At 40.4% G+C, this 23994-nt stretch overlaps 1 non-coding gene across 1 annotated transcript; it reads right to left on the bottom strand.

Annotated features, from left to right (window-relative positions):
* Window positions 1-23387: 23387 nt before the first annotated feature.
* Window positions 23388-23494, bottom strand: LOC123459631. The gene has a single exon (XR_006636390.1). It is a non-coding gene; the product is annotated as a U6 spliceosomal RNA (small nuclear RNA).
* Window positions 23495-23994: the final 500 nt, after the last annotated feature.

The raw sequence follows: 23994 nt of genomic DNA, 5'->3' as shown, positions 1-23994 counted from the left end.
GCCACCATCTTAACCAGAAGTCCTCCCAAAATTAAGTTTTTGCTATTAGAGACAAGAGGGCTTGCAATATCAAAAATAAAGTTGAATATTTTGCTCCTGACATTTGAGGCTAAAAGTCATGACTACTATAGTACTTTCATATTTAGCATTATTTTGTTTTTATTTATTTATTTTTTTTTTTTGGTTTTTTGATTTTTTGAGGTAGGGTCTCACTCTAGCCCAGGCTGACCTGGAATTCACTATGGAGTCTCAGGGTGGCCTCGAACTCATGGCAATCCTCAAGCTCACTATGTTGCCAAGAATGACCTTGAATCTCTTATCCTTTGCTGCTTTCTCATTCCAAGTGCTGGGGTGGCATTTGTTTGCCCACATGCCTGGTACTTCTTATGCAGCATTGCACTTGCTCTGTGCAGTAACTATGTGAGGAAATTATGACAAATGTAATTGTCACTACTGTTGAGAGGAGAAAACTGGCCCATGGAGTTTGGAACATGGAATGCAGGACACTGCAGACCAATACCCAGAAGCCTGTTCATTTTTCCTCGTAGTTATTGCCTCTTCTGCTTTTGCCCCCTTCCGCTCAGCTACTTCCTCCAGGAGGCCACTGTTCAGTTTCACCCTCTGGGACTCTGGACAGGCGAATGTTTTCCTTTATTTTGGCTTAGTTCCAAAGGTTGTCCTATCATAAATATAGGAAGTCATGTCTATGAGCCATTTTGGGACCTCAGGGTCATAGTCTAAAGAGAAGGAAGAATGAACCAGGGAACTGAGGGCTAGATAAGCAATAAACCTCATTACAGGGTGCAAGGAGACATGGTGAACTTGTCTTTGGTTCCATGAACTGCCCATATCCATGGAGATTCATTTAGGCATGCAGACCGCAGCAGCAGGCAGTGGGGCCAATGGAAGTCGTATGGGCCGCAGTGTCAGAGTTTAAGAGACCTGGCTGCTGGAAGCCGGAGCCCAGCCAGAACCAACAGCTGGGAATATACAAATTCCAACCCAGGCATGAAAGAGATCTGTGTGGAGCTTGGCATCCTGCCAGGCCTCAGATAAATGAGCGGGTATTCAGAATGATGGAGCAGTCCAACCCAGGAGAAGGGCACAGAATAGGAAACTAACCAGCATGGGCTGTGTCCACCCATGCAATGGACACCTGGAGCTAATGGTCACACCAAGAACACATGACACGTTCTTTGACACAGAATTCAAGTTTCTACATGTAAAACAGTGGTTAAAACACATAGAAAACACACAGAGGAAATAATATTAGTAATATGAGGCACATAGGAGAAGACTATAAGCCAAGTGCTTTGAGCGATAAGGGCTTGGTGATATAGCTCTGGTAGAGCTTTCCTCATACATGCAAGGTCCTAGGTTTGAAACTTAGCATGTGAGGAAGGAAGGAAGGCAGGCAGGCTTAAATATTGTCCATGAGTAATAAATTAAGAATAGGTTTCTACATGCTTATTTATACATACAGAGTTGAACATGATATGTCCATACAAAGTTTATACTTAATTTAAAGAAAATTGCCAGGCGTGGTGGCCCATGCCTTTAATCCAAGTACTCGGGAGGCAGAGGTAGGAGGATCACCATGAGTTCAAGACCACCCTGAGACTACATAGTTAATCCCAGGTCAGCCTGGACCAGAGTGAGACCCTACCTCAAAAAGCCAAAAACAAAATATTAATTAATTAAAAATAACAGGACACAAGACCAGGGCGTTCCTTTGTTCCCATGGCAGGTGGAAGGGTGAGCTGGTAAAGGTAGACCAGCCATGCTGTGGCTAAGAGGAGCAGCCTGTCTGCTAGACTGGGAATTAGAGGTACTGCTGAGCCACCCAATAAACTATCCCTGGCAGACCATTCTTATTAAAGGGATTGCCCTAGAGTTTGAAACTTGAATGAGAGCAGGGAGATGGTCAGAGTGGTTAAAATTCCTTGTTTGCAAATCTTTCCAGCCCAGGTTTGATTTCCAGGACCCACAGAAAGCCAGATGCACAAAGTGGTACATGCATCTGCAGCTCATTTGTAGGGGCAAAAGACCTTAGCATGGCCCATGCTTATTTTCTCTCTTTCTCTCTCTCTCCCTCTCTCTCTCTCTCTCTCATAAAATAAAAAATAAATAAATACAGACTTGAATTTTCAGAAGAAAACAGTAAGGAGTCATTTACCCTCGGGAGTGGAACTGAAAGGCAAAAAAGTGCTTTGGAGAGACACTACCAGTTTGCATTCATTTTATTCTTATAATATTTTTTTTTTTAATTTTTTTTGTTCATTTTTTATTTATTTATTTGAGAGTGACAGACACAGAGAGAAAGACAGATAGAGGGACAGAGAGAGAATGGGCGCGCCAGGGCTTCCAGCCTCTGCAAACGAACTCCAGATGCGTGTGCCCCCTTGTGCATCTGGCTAACGTGGGACCTGGGGAACTGAGCCTCGAACCGGGGTCCTTAGGCTTCACAGGCAAGCGCTTAACCGCTAAGCCATCTCTCCAGCCCTCATTTTATTCTTATAATATTTTTTGAACCTCGGTGTGTATCTGTGTGTGGTATGTGTATGTGTGTGTGTGAGTGTGCAGGCACCGACATGCCACAGTGCACATGAGGTGATCATAAAAATCATGCCTTCTACCTGGCCTGGGTCAGGGTCCCTTCTGCTTGTAGTCCATAATGCATTCTGCAGACTAGCTGGCATGTGAGCATCCAGGAAACTCTCACCATTGGTGGGCTGGGATAACAGAAGCTCTTCACAGCTTCTGGCTTTAAAAAATATATATTTTGGGTCCTGGGGAATTAAGCCTCGAACTGGGGTCCTCAAGCATCATAGGCAAGCGCTTAACCGCTAAGCCATCTCTCCAGCCCTAAAAAAAAATTTTAAAGTTCAATAAGTGGGGGCTGAAGGGATGGCTTAATGGTTAAGGCATTTGCCTGCAAAGCCAAAGGACCCAGGTTCAATTCCCCAGGACCCATGTTAGCCAGATGCACAAAGGGGCTCATGTGTCTGAAGTTCCTCTGCAGTGGCTGGAGGCCCTGGCATGCCGATTCTCTCTTTCTCTCTCTATCAGATAAATAAATAAGTTCAATAAGTGGGCTGAAGAGATGGTTTAGCAATTAAAGCACTTGCCTACAAAGCCTAATGACCTGGTTTGATTCCTCAGTACCCACATAAAGCCAGATACACAGGGTGGCTCATGCGTCTGGAGTCTGCTGGCAATGGTTAAAGTCCCTGGTATGCCCATTCTCTCTGTCTGTCTCTCTTGTAGCCATCTTTCTACTTGCAAATAAATAAATAAAAATATTATTTAAAAGTTTAAAAAAATATTTTATGTATGTATATGAGAGAGATAAATGATAAATAATAAGCTGGATAGTGACAGTCACCGTGATCAAGCAAAACCTATCAAAGCAGAGCTCCAGAGGCTACAGAGAACTCAACAACTAAATCAGACTGCAACAGGCTTGTCATGGCTCAGGGAACATTGTAGAAAAAGGGGCAGGAAGATTGTAAGAGCCACAGAGAGGGATGGGAGCCACATGATGCATGAGAACAATTGCTGGCCTGAAAATTAGAAGACTCAACACACAGGCCTGAGAAAATTCTATAACTATGGACACATCTCGTAGCTGTCCAGCCAGCGCCTTCCTCATCAGGAAAGGGAGGGTTTAAACTCCCTTGTCTGTACAGTTGTATCAGATCTGTGTCCTGTTGCCCCCTGCAGGAAGGATGGGCTCCCTCTGCAGCTGAGTTCCCCATGTATGTACTTTATTCCTCCTCCTCTGCCCTTACCTTACCCAATCTGCCATCTCTGGTTGGGCTGGCCCCATCTGTTCTTCTCAGATATCCTGACAGTGCAAGAATATGTGTTTTCACACAGAAAGCTTCTCCTAGATGAGATGAGGCCCTGCATAGAAAAGACACTTTGTTAATAAAACAATATAGATGCATTATTCTATCGTGAAATTCTTCTGTCTGACAATTTCAATTTTTCTTCTTTAAAGTATTTATGACATTAGAAAGAAATTTACATGTCTACTATGGAAAGGATAAAAGTTATGTGCCAGCAAAATAGAACCTTTGTGTATATCTTTCAAAACTTGGTAAACCATCTTTTATTTTCAAATCTAAGTTCCTAAGAAATTTATCTAAAGTCCTGCATGAACTGTAAGACTTCATTCTAAGAAGCAAAAACAGAGTTGAAAAGAAAAAAGGAAAAGCAGCAAGGGCGGGAGAGATGGTGTAGCAGTTAAAGCACTTGCCTGTGAAGCCTAAGGATCCAGGTTTGATTCCCCAGCACCCATATAAGCCAGATGCACAAGGTAGCACATGCTCTGAAGTTCATTAGCAGTGGCTGGAGCCCCTGGCATACCCATTCTCACTATCTGCCTCTTTCTCTTTCAATCTATCTCTCAAATAAATAAATAAATAAATAACTTCACAAAAAAAGGAAATGCAATAGCTAAGCAGGTAGAAATGCAAGAATTCTTTTATAACATTTTCTAGAAAAAGAATGCATCAAATTTGGTCTTAGACACTCATGTCTCACTTTAATCCACGTTCACTTTAGACCTGTTTTGGAAAACCTGAAACTATGCAGTCATTGTGAGTGAATATGTAATGACTGTTATCAAGCAAAGTACAGATCCAGTCTCATTAACCTTCTGTGGGTTAATGTAGAAGCCCCATCCATCAGTGCTCCCAATCTGGTTACCTCCCCTTCCTGTGATTTTATGCAAGTCGGAATCAGGCAGATCCTAAATGCCATTCTCTTTATTGCTGTCTCATAGAAACACACGTTTTCCATCCTATTATCACTTTCCTGAGGGAAATATATTCCTGGAGACGTCAATACAAGACAGATGTTGCAAAAATATTCAAATTTAGGGCTGGAGAGATGGCTTAGAGGTTAATGCACTTGCCTGAGAAGCCTAAGGACCCAGGTTTGATTCTCCATGTCTCATAAAAGCCAGATGAACATTGTGGTTCATGACTCTGGAGTTGGTTTGCAGTGGCTAGAAACCCTGGTGCACCCATTCTTTCTCAACCCCCCCTTTCTCTCCCTCTGTCTGCAATAAATAAATAAAAATAAAACCTTTTAAAATTCCAATTAATTCCACTCTCATGGTATACAAGCTATGATGGTAAATGTCTGTGAAACATTCCTCAGTGTTTAGATGACAGTTGTTAAATAAACACGTGTTTCAGCTGAGCCCTCCCCCCCCAAAAAAAATGTGTTTACTTACAAACTTTCTATACAAGCCTGACTGTTTCCCAGGAAGCAGGCTCCCTTTGTGACAGGCAGGGCTTTCTGCAGAGCCTGCCCGCTGTTGTTCCTCAGTCCTCCCAACATGTGACCGGGTCCTTAAGCAGCTTGTTTGTTTACCCTGGGCTGCATCATCAATTTTCCCACTGCCAAAGGCCATCTCTGCTCTCGTGTGAATCAGGGACTGCTGAAGTGCCCCTGACCTAGAAGCCCACATGCCGCTCCCCCACCCCCATCACCTTAGCCTGCCTCTTGCTTCTGGTTTCTCTCACTTCCTGCTTGGCCTCCTCTGTCCTCTTGCTTTAGTCCAAAACTTCCCTAGGCTTTCTCTGCTCTGTCTGACTTGATCATTTCTATGGGACAGTTGTAAGATGGATAACATGCTTTCTTGATGAATTTGCACACGTGGAAGGTCACGATAGTCAAGCAAATGAACAAATTCATCACCTCACGTAGTGATGCATTTTTTCTGTGTCTGTGATAAGAGCACCTACAGTCTACCTTCTAGAAATTTTCCAACATACATGTTGTAACTAAGGTTCTCCTGTGGTACATTAGATCTGCAGTTTTAGAAATACCAGGAACACAGTCATCTTTTATGCATTGTCAAAAGAGGAAAAATGAAGCTTCCCCAGCCTCTTCCAACCTACCTACCCAAAAGGAAAAACAAGTTTATTCTGCTGCTCAAGGGCAGAAACAATGGATAAGGTCTCACTCAGTTTCATATCCCAGAAACTCTTTAAATGATGATTTGCAGGTAATAACATGTTTAATTAGTTCTTGGACCGAATTTATAGGCATAGACTTGGCCAGGTGATAAAGTGCATGATATAGATTATAATCTGGTCTCTATGGTTCTGCCCTTACTTTTGTTATAATCAGATTTGCATGAGCCATTTTCTGGACTCCATAGCTGAAAATAGATTTTTTAAAATATTTTATTTATTTGAGACAGAGAAGGAGAGGCAGATAGAAGAGATAGAAGGAGAGAATAGGCACACCAGGCACTCTTGCCACTGCAAATGAACTTCAGATACATGAGCCACCTTGTGTCTCTGGCTTACGTGAGTTCTGGGGAATCAAACTTGGGTCATTTGGCTTTGCCAGCAAGTGCCCTAACTGCTAAGCTATCTTTCTAGCCCTGAAAATAGATTTTTATAAAGCAAGTAAAGAACGGTTTTGAAGTTCTCATAGGAAATCAGAGACTCCTGATGGTTGTTTACAATGCCTTTGATATTAAAAAGCACAAAGGCAAGTTTGGTGGCATACTCCTAGAACCCTAGCACCAGGGCAGCTGAGGCTCATAAGTAATCACAGTGCTGAGAACAAATGGCGTTTGAATGTTCAGCCCTGATTGAGACATCTCAATCAGGTATCCTTCCGAGGTGCAGAGTATTTTGGGAGAGAGGGAGTGGAAAGTCTCTAAGAGACAGAGGAAGGAAGGGAAGTGTGGAATACCGACTTGTGGGCATGACATAGCCATTTGTGGGATGGACTCTCAGTAGCTGTGATTAGCTCTACAAGACTGGGCCTGTCAACACTCTGTTGTTAAGGGGGAGGTAAAATAGGAATTTAGGGGTTATTGTTCATCCACCAATATGCCAACACACCAACAAATTTAGGGTACCCCGGATTCTTATTTTATGAATTTAAAGAATTAAAATCCACAGACCAGTAGGTTAGGCTTGGAGACTTTATTAGATTAAGAGAAGGAAAGAGGAGAAAGAACAGAGAACTCCTACCATGTGAATGGTGAGCGGGATGGAAAGCCCATGTGGGAGCAGGGGATCTCCCCTCCTCCCAGCCTGGCTGGGCTAAAACGAAGGGAAGCTCACTAGGACAGGAGCCTGGAAGTTCAGTAGATATGATCAGACAGCAAAAAGAGGGCTTGCCCCCTGGTAAGGATCTTCATATAGCCTTACTGTGGTGAGCCTTAACCTTCAGGCTCAGGTGAGCCAGAATGAGGGCTGATAACTTTTCCTCTCATTGGTGATGTCTTCCACTAAACACTTTTAAAAATAGCTTTGCTGAGATATGTCACCCTTTTGAAGTGGAAAATTCAGTGGTTTCAGTATTCTCTCACAATTGTGCAACTTTCACCACCATCTAATTTTAGAATACTCTCATCAACCTCCCCACCTCCAAAAAAAAAAAAAAAAAAATCCACCAACAGTTACTGTCTCTCCATCTTCCTCCCAATGCCTGGAAACCGCTACTCTACTCTCTGTCTCTGTGAGTCTATTTTGGGAAATCCATGTAATATGTGGTCTTTTGGGACACTCATTTTACCAAGCATGGTGTTGTCAATGTTTGCCTGTGGTGAAGCAAATACTTCACTCAGTACCTCACTGTTTTTCATAGCGCCAGCAAGCTGTGGGCAATGATCTGGCAAAATTGGAGTCTCCAAATTTACTCCTGAGACATTGTGTTAATTTTCTGGAGGACAAATTGTTAATCCATATTAAAAAGCCTCCTAAAATATACATGGCTTTTCAACCAGAAATTCCAACTTCAAGAAATTATCTTGAATTGGCAATCCTGGACCTGTTCTCAAAGATGTTTGCAAGGCTGTACCCTACAAGGAGATGCTTAGAGCTACATATTGCTCAATAACAGGAGATATGTTGGATAAATCATGTGTTGTGCTGTGGAATAGCCTTCTGTCATTTGAAATGATGTCTGGGAAAGGGTTGTAAAATACACATAAATGTCCTGGAGCTACGGAGCTATCACCATGTGGACTACAGTTCCTTTTCTAAACCAGACTAGTTGTGTTTTGCTGAAAAGGAAATGCAAAAATCAAAAGGGCTATGCTGCTTTTAAAAAGCGTTAAATCTTCCAAAAAGAATATTTATGGCTGGAAAATGGCTTAGTGGTTAAAGGGCTTGGCTGTGAAGCCTAAGGACCCAGGTCAATTCACCAAAACCCACATAAGCCTAATGCACAAGGTGGTGCATGCATTTGGAATTCATTTACAGTGACAGAAGGCCCTGGTGTGCCCATTCTCTCTCTCTCTCTTTCTATCTCTCTCTCTAATGAATAAATAAATTTAAAATATTTTGAAAGAGTACTTGGAGTGGAAAGAGATTTGTCATAATTAAATATAGAATGGCAAAAGCCCCTTAACACACCAGACATAAAGTTGGATTCCATTTTTGGCTTAAAGAATGTATATATGAAGAAAAGCTAGGGGGCTGGACAGATGGCTCAACAGTTAAATGCACTTTCTTGCAAAGCCTAATAGACTGAGTTTGATTCCCCAGTACCCACATAAAACCAGATGAACAAAGTGGCCCATGTACCTGGAGTTCATTTGCAGTGGCAAGTGCACCTGGAATACCCATTCTCACTCTCCCTCTCTGTGTCTCTCTCTTTCAAATAAGTTAATTAAAATATTTTTTTAAAAAAGTGGGGCTGCAGAGATGGCTTAGCAGTTGAGGCTTTTTCATGAAATTACAAAGATTTTGCACTGCAAAGGACACAGTTAAAAAAGCAAAGAGGCAACCTACAGAATGGGAAAAAATCTTCAACAGCTATATATCTGATAGAGGATTAATATCTAGGATATACAAAGAACTCAAAAAGTTAAATAATAAGGAATCAAACAAGCCAATCAAAATATGGGCTATGGAGCTAAATAGAGCATTCTCAAAGGAAGAAATACGAATGGCATATAAGCCTCTAAAAAAATGTTCTATGTCACTAGTCATCAGGGAACTGCAGATTAAAACTACATTAGATTCCCCAGGACCCATGTAAGCCAAATACATGAGGTGGCACATGCATCTGAAGTTCATTTGCAGTGGCTGGAGGCCCTGGCATGCCCATTCTCTCACCCCCCCCCAATAAATAAATTAATTAAAATTAATTATTTAAAAAAAGAAAAACTGGGGATATGTGTGAAATATATTCATGTGCTTATGTTTGTTTTCTCTATTTTCTTCTTTTTAAATATTTTATTTATTTACTTATCTTGGAGAAATTGAGAATGAGCACACCAGGGCCTCTAGCCACTGCAAAGGAACTACAGATGCATGTGCCACCTTGTGCATCTAGCTTTAGGTGGGTACTGGGGAATCAAACCTGGGTCCTTTGGCTTTACAGGCAAGCACCTTAACTGCTAAGCCATCTCTGCAGCCTGGTTTCTCTATTTCCTAAAACGTTTATGATTCTACTTTTATGATAAGAAAAAAAAATCACTATTTTAACTTTTACCTTAACTCTGTATTCAAAACACATAGTACAGTAGGCATCTTTTTTAAGAGTATATTTTGTTCTGTAAGAAGCTTCTTAAAGCATCTATTGCTCTCAGCAACCTCGTGACAGGATCATTTCTATTATAAACCAACAAGTTGTATGTACTTCAGCATTTTTCCTTTATATTCTGACCAGGCATAAAATTTTATCTAGGGCCTGAAAATGTAACTGTGTGTCTAGTTTGTGTGAGGCCCTGGTCTCAATCACCAATCCCACAACAAAATAATAATGTAAAATTTTATTCTGAAAATTTTTTTAAATGAAAGAATATTTTCTTCTAGTGTCACCAGTTAGTTTATAAACACATCCTAAAAGGAGCTTTGGTGTCTAGCATCCATAGCTGGCACTTCATATTACCATGGTCTTCATTTATTTTTTCTCCCAAGGCAGGGTCTCACTCTAGCCCAAGCTAACCTGGAGCTCATTTTGTAACCACAGGATGGCTTTGACTCACAGTGATCCTCCTACCTCAGCCTCCACTGCTGGCATTTAAAAGATGTTCACCATTATGCCTGGCTCTTCATTTCTTTTAACAAATCTTAATTTTATTTATTATACAAAAATTTCCAGATGTTAAGATGATTGTTAAGTTCAAATTAATAACTTGGATGGGAATGGAGAGATGTCTTAGCAGTTAAAGTGCTTGCCTGCAAAGCCAAAGGGTCCAGGTTCAGTTCCCCAAGACCCACGTAAGCCAGATACATAAGGTAGTTCATGCATCTAGAGTTCATTTGCAATGGCTGGAGGCCCTGGTGCCCATTCTTTCTCTCTCCCCATTTCTTTCCCTCTCTTTGCATCTTTCTGTCTCTCAAATAAATAAAATAAAAAAATTTTAAAAATAATTTGAGCTGGGCATGGTGACACACACCTTTAATCCCAGCAAATTCACTCTGGAACACTTTTTTTCAATGAAAGGAATGAAAAATATAAATTTTCAGGCAGGATGTGGTAGCACACATCTTTAATCCCAGCACATAGGAAGCAGAGGTAGGAGGATTAGCATGAGTTCAAGGCCATCATGTGATTACATAGTTAATTCTAGGTCAGCCTAGGCCAGAGTGGGACCCTACCTCAAAAAAAATTTTTTAAAAAAAGTGGATAGCAGTATTTCTCTTTTTGTTGTAAGCTCTCATAGCTGAATTGCTTAAGTAAAATTTATAAAATTTCACTGTAGTTAATTCTCTTTTTAATTAATTAATGAATTTATTTGAGAGTGACAGACAGAGAGTGAAAGAGGCAGATAGAGATAGAGGGACACTGGGTATGCCAGGGCCTCCAGCCACTGCAAACGAACTCCAGACACATGTGCCCACGTATGCATCTGGCTAACGTGGGTCCTGGGGAATGGAGCCTCGAACTGGTGTCCTTAGGCTTCACAGGCAAGCAGTTAACCATTAAGACATCTCTCCAGCCCAGTTAAAATCTGAAACCTGAATTGCAGATTTAAAAGGTACTGTACAGGGCTAGAAGAATGGCTTAGCGGTGTTTGCCTACAAAACCAAAGGACCCTGGTTAGATTCCCCAGGACCCACGTTAGGCAAATGCACAAGGGGTTAACTTCTGAAGTTCACTTGCAGTGGCTAGAGGCCCTGGCACACCTATTCTCTCTCTCTCTCTTTCCCTCTTTCTCTGTCAAATAAATAAGTAAATAATAAAATATTAAAAGGCACTGAACAACCATGATATATGTAAAAAACTTTACTTAGCACCTTTTCGTCACTTAGAATAGTTTGTAATACAACTTGAGTGAGTGCTTTGGGAAGTATTACAAGTTCTAGTGTTTGCTTCTTAGTATGGAATTGAGTTTTTAGTTCTGGCCCAGATATTTTGCACTGCAGTAATCAAATCCATCTTCATGTCTTCCTGCTTCTGAGCTTTGTCCCGCAGGCGAGTGCTCCTCAGTTTCCATGCCAGCTGCTAGAGAAGGTTCTTTTCATTGCCAAGGCTACAGAGGAGGAAAGCTGTATTTTGTATGCACCACTAACTAACCCTTTGACTGCTAATGTATGTTTCTGCCTACTGTGCCTTGCTATGGCTTCTTTTTCATGCTAATTAAGTATGTTTGGTGTTCTCCCTACATATCTGCTGTTTTATACATTTGCAACAGCTTCTCTTGTATTTGGAATGGTGTGGAGTTTTTTAATAAGCATGACCTGACAACTTACTGTAGTTGGTGAAGATTCACCTACAGCCTAAATACTGACCTGTCAGAATAAGCTAAATCGAAATTTAATACTCACATGCTGTCTAATACTAATCACATATTGTAGAACAGTACTTATAGTTACTCAAATTACCATATAGTTTAGATTACAACAAAAAAATTACAGAGAAATGAAAAATCTATTGATTTCTCTGCTTACAGGTGAAAGATGACATATTAAATGAGCATTTATAGCTTCCAACAGCATCAGAAGCAGGTTATATAAAGTCTTGTGAATTACTGATACAGCACACTATTTATTGGTTTGGGGACCATTCTAATTGATAATAAATGCCCAAAATGTAGAACTATAACCAAAGATTTTTCCATTTTAATGCAAGAGATTGAATTAGGTAAAAAATATTCTAGGGCTGGAGAGATAGCTTAGTGGTTGACATTTGTCTGCAAAGCCAAAGGACCTCGGTTCAATTCCCCAGGACCCCACATAAGCCAGATGCACATGGTAGCACATTCATCTGGAGTTAGTTTGCAGTGACTGGAGGCCCTGGTGCACCCATTCTCCACCCGCCCCCCACTGTCAAATACATAAAAAATAAATAAAACATTTAAAATATATTTTCTATTGAATTATGTAAAAAAAAATTCTACAAACCAGAATTGTGCAGCTGGGATAGCGTATGAAGAGCTGAAGCACTAAGAGTGTTTATAGCATACTTATCTTTCAACTAACTGGCCCTGCTTGTGAGGAAAGCTTGTAACTGCATTCAGATCCTAACATGGGGACTAAACCAGCAATGAAGTTAACCAGACAGTCCTAAGGTCTCACCATGTGACTTCAGAAGGGTCATTTGCAATGTCTGCTAATTTTGAGCTAAGGTCTGACTATTTAGCCCAGGCTGGCCTTGAACTTAAATTCCTTTCATTTCTGCCTTGCAAGTGCTGGAATTATATGCCTCCATCAACACAATCAGCCTTTTCTTGGTCTTTTTTTTTTTTTTTTTTTTAAAGAGAACAAAGAGTTTAAACCACACTATAAAATCATGGCTTATTTTGAAAACATGAAAATTTCAGGCAGCTCTGAGTTTAAGTAGATAGCCTGCAACTCTCTTGTCTGTAAAAACATGGATTTTTGCATTCATTACTTTTTCATTAATGAAAAACATAACAAAACAGCAAGATCCAGCTGACCACCTTGATGCGTAGACACTTCAGCCACTCGCTCCCCTCAACCTGGACTGATGGCAGGCAAATGCCAGCTACTGCAGGCAGTCTCTTCCAGAGACACAGAATGATTCCTTTTTTCTGCAGTCGAAGGTGAAGGCCTTGGGATTCAAATTACAATCAACATGTGATTAATGAACACTTCAGGTCCTGGACATGGTGGAGGAGCACTGACAAACATGTCTCAGATCTTGAGTTCAAGGCCAATCTGCACTACATATCAAGAGTCTGTCTCAAAGAAGAAAGAAGAAGAAGAGGAGGATGAAGGAGGAGGAGGAGAATGAGGAGGAGGGGAAGGAGAAGAAGAAGAAGAGGAGGAGGATGAAGGAGGAGGAGGAGGAGACGAAGAAGAAGAAAAAAATAAAGGTTGGGGACAGAGCTCATCAATTAAAGGTGCTGCTAACTCAGGTTCAGTTCTCATCAACCCATATGAAGCCAAGTGCAGCAGCATAAGACCCTGGTGCCCCCATGCACACAAACACATTCAAATAAATAAAAACAAACAACTAAATAAGGTTGCCAGGCATGGTGGCAATTCTAGAACTCCAGGGGTTAGAGGAAAGAGGATTGCTGTGAGTGCCAGGCCAGCCTGTTCTGCAGAGAGAATTTCAGGTCAGCCTGTATTAGAGTGAGACCCTGCCTCAAAAATTAGTAAATACTGATTAATGCTGTCACATCTCATAACCCACAATCCCAGGAGAAATACCAGCAATTCTACTGAGGTGGGCCCACAGTGGGGGGGGGGGGGCAAGGAGGAGGGAGATGATGGTACTAACACATAATGTGGCCAAGGTTTTTAATTTAATTAAAAAAAAGAAAGAAGTAAATAAATAAAATCTAAGGCTGGAAGATAACTCATTGATTAAAGGTGTTTGCTTGCAAAGTCTGCTAACCCAGATTCAATTCTCCAATACCTCCCCCCCACACACAAATAAATAAATGATGTGTTTAGAAAACAAAAGAAGGGCTGGTGAGATGGTTCAGTAATTAAGGCACCTGCCTGCAAAGCCTAATGACCTGGATTCCATTCCCCAGTAGCAATGTAAAGCCAGATGTATAGTGTATCTGGAATTTGTTTGCAGCATCTAAAGGTCCTGGCATTCTCTCTTTCTGTCTTCCTCTCTCTTTCTCTCCTTGTAACTATAAGTAAATAAAAACATTTTTTAAAAAAAAAAGAACAAAGAGCCTCACATGGTGGTGCACGCCTTTAATCCCAGCACTTAGGAAGCCAAGGTAGGAGTATTGATGTGAGTTCAAGGCTAGCCTGAGACTGCATAGTGAATTCCAGGTAAGCGTGAGCTAGAACAATACCCTACTTCAAAAGAAAAAGAAAAAAAAAGGGCCAAGTAAAAATAAGAACAAAGAAAGAAATTGATAAAGTGAATCGAATCAATTATTCTGTCAAAGCTTGTCCTACATACAGGTTCTGTCACCGGACTCTAGCAGACAAAATCCATAATCACAGTATTGCAGTGTTAAAACCTGAGAAGTCTATTGTAGGTGATGGGCTCAGAGGCAGGTTTGGAAAATAAAGACTGGTATATTATTGTTGAGAAAAAAAATGATATTAATGCCATAATGTCATTACCTTGGGAATAGATTCTGTCTGTCTCTACCTTCATTCATTTAAGCAATACAGAGCCTGGTTTATTTTCAATAAATTTGTGTAATTTCTTTCTAAAAATATTTTTTCTTATTTGTGAGCAGAGAGAGAATATTGGCATGCTAAGTCAGCCCTCTTGCTGTTGCAAACAAACTCCAGATGCATACTTCACTTTGTAGGTCTGGCGTTACATGCATAGTAGGGAATTGAACACCAGCCAGCAGGTTTTGCAAGCAAGCATACTCAACAGCTGACCCATCTTTGTAACCCCAAAATTTCAGTCATCAGTCTACTCCGCTTCTAACAATACCAAACAATTCCTTTAAAAGAATCCTTCATATAGTTTGAGTTGTGTAAATTTGCAAACAAAACAAGAAATCGGTGTCTCAACTACACAAAGATCACTTTTTGTTTATTTGTTTCTCTGTTTGTTCAAGGTAGGGTTTCACTCTAGACCTGGAATTTACTCTGTTGTCCCAGGCTGGCCTTGAAATTATAGGGATCCTCCTGCCTCTCCAGTGCTAGGATTAAAGATAGGCACACAAAGATAACTTTGTTTTGTTTTGGTTTGGTTTTGGTTTGGTTTTCCAAGTTAGGATCTCACTCTAGCCCAGGCTGACCTGGAATTCACTATGTGGTCTCAGAGTGCCCTCACATTCGTGGTGATCCACCTACCTCTGCCTCCTGAGTGCTGGGATTAAAGGTGTGCCCCACCACAATTAGCGCAATGATTATTTTTAAGAAGACAACGACAACTATTTGACAATAAGCTTTATTGAATGTCATTAAATTTTCCATTTGTACATGGCTCAGCAGTTAAAAAGCTTACAAAGTCCGCTGGCCCAGGTTCTATTCCCCAGTGCTCACATAAAGTCTGACAAGGTGATGTATTGTGTCTGAGTTCATTTGCAATGGCAAGAGACCCCACACTACCATCCTCAATCCCTATCTCTCTCTCTCTTTCTCTTGTAAATTTTTAATCTTTTTTAAATCTTCTTTATAAAATTGTATTTTTACTGTGAATTCCTCTTTGCAATGCATAATACAACTTAGGCAAAAGCTACCTAAAGCATGTATACAATGAAATATTTTTAAAAGATTGTAGAAATGGTAAATTTAATGACATTCCAAGAGGACTGTTGTCAGGAACTATATTTCCCATTTTCCTTTCTGAGCTAATCAGGGATGTCAAAACCTTAGCAGCGTTATGAGTAAAGAGCACAGAGAATGGATGTCATTACTATTGTGATCACTGACTGACTGCTATTTATGAGAGCTATGATTCAAAAACTGTGCTGGTACAAAGACAAGGGGTAATTCTGAGTGCCACAGAACTCACTAGTTATTGTAGAGGTAAGCATTACTCCAGAAATTATACAAGCAAATCTAAATTTACCACAGTAGTAAGTACTAAGAAAGGCAGGCACATCATGCTATGAGAAAGTAAGAACAAGGGCTCCAGCTGTCTGTAAGGGTCAGGGGAGGTCCCCTGGCAGAGGTGGTATTTGAGTTGATGTGGAAAAAATAAAAATAGGAGGCATAAGACAAAGATGATGAGAAACTGTTCCACGAGAAAGAACATTATGTTTTATGGAAGTGAAAGTTTAGACATCAAAGACCCTAAAAAAGCAGATGGATCTGAGAAATATTTAGACAGTAAAATCCAGAAAAGGAAGTCATGGATTGGATAAGGTGAAAAAAGAAAACAGATTGTCAAATAATGACTACTAAAACCTAGCACACTCCACCTTACCCAAAGCTGACATTATCCACAATGAAACCATTATTATCATGGATGCAGCAAGAAGCACATGGCATTATTTCCATGACTCTCCTTAAAGTTTATCAACAGGGTTTAGTCATGAAGAAAATAACAAAAACTCTCATCTAGAGAGTATACAAAACACCTGATCTACCTGTATGTTCAAAACTTTCTTTAAAAGAAGAAAAACTGGAAAGCCTTGTACTTCCTAATTTCAGAACCTACTACAAAGCCACAGTGAAAAGGTGACGTGGTGCTAGCTGGACAGATGTACAGAAGAACTGGAAAGGCCAGAAATAAAGCACATAGGAGGCTGAGCTAGGAGGATCATTGTAAGTTCAAGGACAGCCTGAAACTACATAGTGAATTCCACGTCAGCCTGGGCTAGAGAGTGAGACCCTACCTTGAAAAATATGTCAATTAATTTTTAAGTTTTTATTTATGTATTTAAGATACAGAAGGAGAGAGAGTGGCATTGAAAGAGAAAGAGAATGATCATGTCAGGGCCTCCAGCCACTGCAAACATACTCTTGATACATATGCCACCTGTATATCTGTCTTATGTGGGTACTAGGGAATCAAACCTGGGCCCCCATGCTTCACAGGCAAGTGCCTTAACCTCTAAGCCATCTCTCAAGCCCCTCAATTTTTTATTGACAACTTCTATACTTACATACAATAAACCATGATATTTCCCTCCCTCCCCCACTTTCCCCTTCACAGCTCTGCTCTCCATCAAATCTCCCTCCCTCTCTCAATTAGTCTCTCTTTTAATTTAATGTCATCATTTTTTTTCTCCTATTATGAGGGTCTTGTGTAAGTATTGCTAGGCACTGTGTGGTCATGGATGTTGAGGTCAATTTCTGTCTGGACAGTGGCATTGTAAGAAGTGGTACCCTTCCTTTGACTCTTACATTCTTTCCACAATGGGCCCTGAGCCTTGGAGGGTGTGATAGACATGGTTCAGTGCTGGTTACTCCTTCATCCCTTCTTCTCAGCACTATGTCATTCCAGTGGTCATCACAATCTGGAAAGAGAAGCTTCTCTAACCAGAAGTGAGAGTAGCATTAATATATGAAAATGAACAATAAATGTAGTGCTTTCAGGGCAGTTTGGTGAGAATAATATATACATTTAGCAAGACAAGAGTAGGCTTTATACCCCTAAGGCTCATGACCTCCCCTGCTATAGGTTTTTGATTAGATTTTCAGTACCAGGCATGTATTCCCTCCCATAAAGTAGGAATCCAGTCCAATTAGAGAGCAGTTGGTTTCCCCCAGAGCAGACATGCCACTATTTCACTCGTTCAATCATTTGGCCTGTCTGGCCAAATTTGGGGCTTCCAGTGTCCACTGTTTTCACCACTGATGACTTCTATCTCCCATAGGGCTACATGCAGTGCAGCTTCTTCCAGCTTTCAGTTGGCTGGTCTATAGGGCAAAGGATTTTGCTCAGCACCAGCTTGACTTATCAGTGACCTTGCTGCTCAGGCATGTGAACCCTTCAGCATTGGGTCTTACCATCTGTTTCTCAAGGGAAACCAAGAGCCTTGGCAATAGCCTCTAATGTTTTAGAGGAAAAAGGGACCTCCCTGGCCAACAACTCACTAGAAGTTATCCCATCCCTGGCACTGAATATTTTCTACTAACAATCTATGGCTTCTGGATGTGCCATTATTCAAAAAAGTAGGTGTTCATATGTCTTATTCAGAATATCTTGAATTTTGATTGATCCTTCCCCTACATACACCCTTCTTTTACATAGTATCTTCCCCTGGCCTTGCTTAGGCCTTTCCCCTCCCTGTAATCTGTTTTATTTACATATATACAATATCATCCCCTTAAGACCTTCCCTCTCCTCCCTCCCTTATAGCTTTTTTCTAGCTTACTAGCCTCTGCTACCAATTTTTGGTTCCATCTTATGCACATGTCTAAACATTTGTAGCTAGGATCCACAAATGAGACAGAACACATGATGTTTGGCTTTCTGGGCCTGGGTTACCTCACTTAGTATAATCCTTTCCAGATCTATCCATTTCCCTGCAAATTTTTAATTTCACACATGCCTTTAATCCCAGAACTTGGAAGGCAAAGGTAGGCATATCACTGTGAGTTCAAAACCAGCCTGAGACTACATAGTGAATTTCATGTCAGCCTGGGCTAGAGTGAGACCCTACTTCCAAAAAAAGAAGAAGAAAGAGGAGGAGGAGGAGAAGAAATACACATAAGAGAGGAAAAAAGGAAATCTGGCATGTACACATACTATAGTTAAAATGTCTCCAAAACTCTACGAAATCAACCAGAGAGACAAGAAGTACACACTTGTGCAATAGTGGCACACAACCTGTGCAGTAACCAACTGTTCTCTGGACATGAGACATGAGTAGGTGAGGAGTCATTTCTGGTACAGGAAACCAAGTCAGAATCCCATAGTCACTGCTCTCTCTACACCAAGAAGTCTCAAGTAACTATGCATACCCCCTTTAACTCAAGTTGCTCTCATTCTTGAGCAGAGAATCTGTTTTCTTTGACAGAAGGCAGAGAAAATGGAGGAGAACCAAGATCCATCAACAAAAATTGAAGACAACTGCCTGCCCACCATGAGACTTGCCATCTCTATTACCTCTGCTGGTGCCCAGGAGAAACTGCAAAAGCCAGCAACATAAGAATACTACTCTTGGACTGGAGAGATGGCTTAGCAGTTAAGCGCTTGCCTGTGAAGCTTAAGGACCTTGGTCCAAGGCTCGATTCTCAGGTCCCACAGAAGCCAGATGCACAATGGGGTGCATGCATCTGGAGTTCATTTGCAGTGGCTGGAGGCTCCGGCACACCCATTCTCTATCTATCTGTCTTTCTCTCTCTGTCTGTCTGTCACTCTCAAATAAATAAACAAAAAGTTTATAATTCTTAAAAATATATATACTACTCTTTACTGCTAGTCTGACAGCCTGCTCCAGGGTGATGGTGACAGATACAGTCATCAACCAAAACCCATCAGAGCAGGAATCCAGAGACTATAGAGAGCTCAACACTAAATCTACCATTAGACTACCATTAGACCAGCCATGGGTAAGGGAATGTTGCAGAAATGAGTAGAAAGATTGGGTAGGAGTACCCTGTGGCATGGTCCTCTTACTGCCCCATAGGGACTGGTTGAGACTTTCGTGAACCAGCAGTGAATAACATAACACTACTGATGAGGGCCCCAAGGAAACATAAACAGGGGAAAGGGGGAATATATATATGCACATGTATGTATATGTATATGTATACATATGTATATATATATGTATAATTACAAAATAAAAATGAAGATTGTATTAGAAGCTGGACATGTGGCTCACTTCTGTAATCTTAGCATTCAGGAGACTAAGGCAGGATTGCTGTGGGTTCTAAGTTACCTGGGATATACAGTATGTACCAGATCAAGCAATGCTGCAGAGTGAAACCCATCATGCCCCACAAAAAAAAAAAAAAAAAAAAAAAGTCTTGGGGAAAAAAAATCACACATGCAGAGTTCTGTAAGATAACATATAAATTACAATTCCATTTCCAGAAGTAACTTCTCACAGCATCACTATCATTACTTTATAATGAGTTTCTCAAAGAAACACATATGCTAATGCATATATATTTTTATGGTACCATTAGAGTGAAAAATTGAAAACCACCTATGTAATAGAGTTTTTTTTATTTTTTTTAATTGTGGGCTACTTGTGCAAAGGCTTGCTGTTTCAGAAAGCATGGTGCACTGGCTTGAGTTAACATTTCTTCGAAATCCACTATAGGAAACAGTTTGCTTAACTCTTGACAATGCAATTGATCACTGTATTTCCTCCTCACTGACAATACACTTAGCACTTCCTTGAAGATTGTTATGGTTAATCTTCATTATTGCCTGGACTTTGACTCCCCATTCAAACACACCTCTGAGAATGTCTATGAGGGTGTTTCCAGAAATTTCACCGAGGTGGGAAGATCCACCTGAAATGTGGGCAGCACCATCTCATAGGTTGGCATCCGACACTGAATAATAAGAGGTAAGTAAGCTGAGCACCAGTATTCATTATTTTCTGCTTCCTGACTGAGAACAAAATATGGCTATCTGCCTCACAATCCTCTTACTAATAACTTCCCTGCCACGATGAACTATACTTAAAACTGTGAGCCAATCCAAACCCTTTGTCCCTTGTTATTTTATTTTATTTATTTATTTGAAAGAGAGAGAGAAAGAGACAGACACACAGGGAGAGAATGGGTGTGCTAGGACCTCCAGCCACTGCAAATAAACTCCAGACACATGTGCCACTGTGTACTCTGGCTTACGTTGATACTAGGAATTTAACCTGGTTCTTCAGGCAAGAGCCTTAAAGACTAAGACATTGCTCCATGCCTCCTTAAGTTGTTTTTGTCCTAGCAATGAAGAAAAGAAACTAAAAGGCCATGTACATGACTAAGCCAAACCTAGGTTCCATCTGCGTAGAGTTCCTTTGTAGAGAGGCTAGAATTCTGGGTACATGTCCCTATATCTAGGTGTCCAAGCCCTTTGAATAAACTGGCACATAATAATCCTTCACTATATCTTGAACGGGTATGAAATAAGCAGGACTGCTTTAAAGAGTGCCTTAAGTGTGTAAGAGTCAAAATCAAATGTTGAGAAATAGCAGGTTATACATTGTCAGCATTTCATATAGAAGACTTACTATGAAAAGAATGAGCTATGCCAGCCAGTCTGACTGTAAGCAGCTACTTCAGGTTCAGAGAGAAATTGATGAGCAATATCGGAGGACACGTGATATTCTCTTGCCTTTTCACATATGTGCATGGGGGGCATGCATCTACAAATGAATATACCACATATAAACAAACATGCATGCATGCATAAAAATAAGTACAACTAACTTGCTTAAATCACATAACTGGATAAGCCTACACCTTTAGAATGGTCATCTATTATCAGTTATGATGGTTTATATTAATTGTCAACTTAACAAGACCTAGAATCACCTCGAAAACTAGCCTCTAGTTATATCTAAAAGTTACCTTCTAGGTATGCCTGTGACAGATCCTCTTCATTAGGCTAACTGAGCTTGGAAGACCAATTTCAAATGTGAGTAGTGCCATCCCATAGGCTGGGAACCTGGACTGGATAAAATGGAGAGACCTAATGTGGTGGTTTGAATATAAGCGACCCCATATATTCAAGTATTTTTGATTAAGCTTCCTACTTAATGTTCAGCTGGCAGAGCCCCGCTGGAGTAGGTGTGTCACTGGAGCAGTTCTTGTGTCCAGCCCTAAGGTGTTTAGATAGCCAGCTTGAGCTCTGGCTATTGGTCCTGTCTCTCTTTCTCTCTCTCTCTCTCTCTCTCTCTCTCTCTTTCTCTCTCCATAAATAAATAAATTATTATTTTTTGTAAAAAAAAAAAAGAGTATTGGAAAAAGTGTGAGAAGGATAAAAATCTGAAATTGGTACACCTTAGGGTCATAGTTTGAAATCTCACAGGCTGATTACAATGGTGGACAGACAGTTGAATAACAAGGTACTTCATTGTTACGTTCCCCAGCAGATTAAAAATATCTTTATAGCTCATTCACTCATCAGAATATTCCTAAGGATGTAGCTTCAACCCTAAAGTCAAATTCTTTTTGTTTTTTTTTTTTTTTTTTTTGGCAGGGGTGGAATCTCATGCAGCTCGTGTCTGGCTTTGAACTCTATATAAATGAGAATCACCTTGTACTCTTAATCCTACTGTCTCCAGCTCCTAAGTGCTGGAATTATAGACAAGCACCACTAGGCCAAACATGCCCATAGTCAAAAGTAGTCAATTTTTTTTCTATGGTTCTTTCAAGAAATTACAAATAAAAACTTCACTGGAAAACTATAGGGAAAAGATTAATATGAGCCTGTTCCAAATTTCCCAGATAGCAGTGAGAGTTATAATAGCTAATAATTCAAAGACTTCAAAGCAGAAAGTTCAAAAAACTAAGTGGGTAAAAGAAGCATGGCCATTGTAGTTGGAACTTCACAAGGTTTTGTAAATCTCAATTAATTAGTGTTTATAACTTACCATGAGGTCATTGGACAGATAGTAGATAATAATAATTAAGTGTTATTATTACATGAAATGCACTATTACATTTAAACACTCATGAAATTGTTAAAATTAAAGAGTGCCATATGGAAAATCCCCCAAGTGTTTTTGTTTTTTTTTTTTTTTTTTTCTTTTTGGAGGTAGGGTCTCACTCTAGTCCAGGCTGACCTGGAATTCACTATACAGTCTCAGGGTGGCCTTGAGCTCATGGTGATCCTCCTACCTCTGCCTCCCAAGTGCTGGGGTTAAAGGCCTGTGCCACTATGTCCAGCTTTTTGTTTTGTTTTTAATGTGAATCACTTCTTCAGTAGTCTGAGCCCTGAAAGAGGTCTAAAATTGGTTAACAGCAGCAAAAAGTTGAAATGTTCTTATGGGTGGGGAAATAGGCTACAGAGAGATTCAGAACAAATTCAGATAGAAACAAAGCAGGATTTTCCTCGAAGCCCAGACTTAAGTCATTCTGGCAAAAAAATAAAATAAAATAAAATAAATAAAAGACAGAATCATAACTGAAGCAAGTCCTACCTGACAAACAAAACAATAAAAAAGGTAGTGTGTAAAAAAAAAAAAAAATGTTTTTTTAAAGCTAGTGTGGAGCTGCTGGGAGATCCAGCTGGTAGCCACCTGCATGTGTCTTCTTGTGAAAACCAGCAGGACCTTGTTCTTAACTGCTGGTCCTGCTACCTGTTGCCTAGTTTCCAAGAAGGAAATCAACGCAGTGTCAGCATGCTTGCTCAGGAGTTGCACACAGTTTGTAATGTTAAACGCAACCTCAGTATAGATTTAAGTTGGGTTAGAATGATAAGGATGGTGTGGCTGCCACACAGTTTCTGATGTTTCATTCCCTTTTATTGGTTGAGACAGGTTCTCATGTAGGCCAGTATGTAGCTGAGAATGACCTTGAACTCCCCATCCTCCTTGCTTCTTCTTTTTTTTTTAGCCTTTGTCACAAATCTGAATCTTTATTGTTCTGAAATAAATGTCAAAAGCATAAAACAAAAGTGTCAATATTCAGTCTCAGAAGAAAAATATAGAACATTTCATGAATTTGCATGTCATCCTTGCGCAGGAGCCATGCTAATTTTCTCTGTATCGTTCCAATTTTAGTATATGTGCTGCCAAAGTGAGCACCCTCCTAACTCTCTAGTGTTGGGATTGCAGGCATGATGCTCCACCATACTCACCCTTTGTTTTCACTAAGTTCTTTCTGAATGCCTGGGAAAAGAAGGAAGTTTCATCATTTTCAAAGACATGGAATGTCAAGAAATACAAGACAGTTTATTTCATGAGTCCTCAGTGGCTTGTAAAAATGGCCATGAAGGATTTGAAGAATGGGGTCTGAGATCTTGCTGAGGCCAGGAAAGACCACGCTTTGAAGATTTGTAAGTAAAGGTGGTGACTCAGGAACAATGGGAGAGCAAGCTGGTGGCAGGATCCCTGACTGTGCCCTCTCCACGCACTCCTCTTTGTGGTATCTGGTAGTAACTAAAGTGGCTTCGGGCCACATAATCCTCTGGCTATAGTTGAATGCAAGCAAGAATCCAAGGAGACATTGATCAACTTCCTTTTAAACTGTCACTGTTGGTTTTTCTCCATCCTGATCTGGCAAACAAAGGATGACCTGACATATC

The sequence above is a fragment of the Jaculus jaculus genome, chromosome 3 (genome assembly GCF_020740685.1).
Source record: "Jaculus jaculus isolate mJacJac1 chromosome 3, mJacJac1.mat.Y.cur, whole genome shotgun sequence".
Taxonomy (NCBI): Eukaryota; Metazoa; Chordata; class Mammalia; order Rodentia; family Dipodidae; genus Jaculus; species Jaculus jaculus.
The sequence above is the reverse complement of the archived record's forward strand: the minus strand, read 5'-3'. Positions and strand labels throughout refer to the sequence as shown.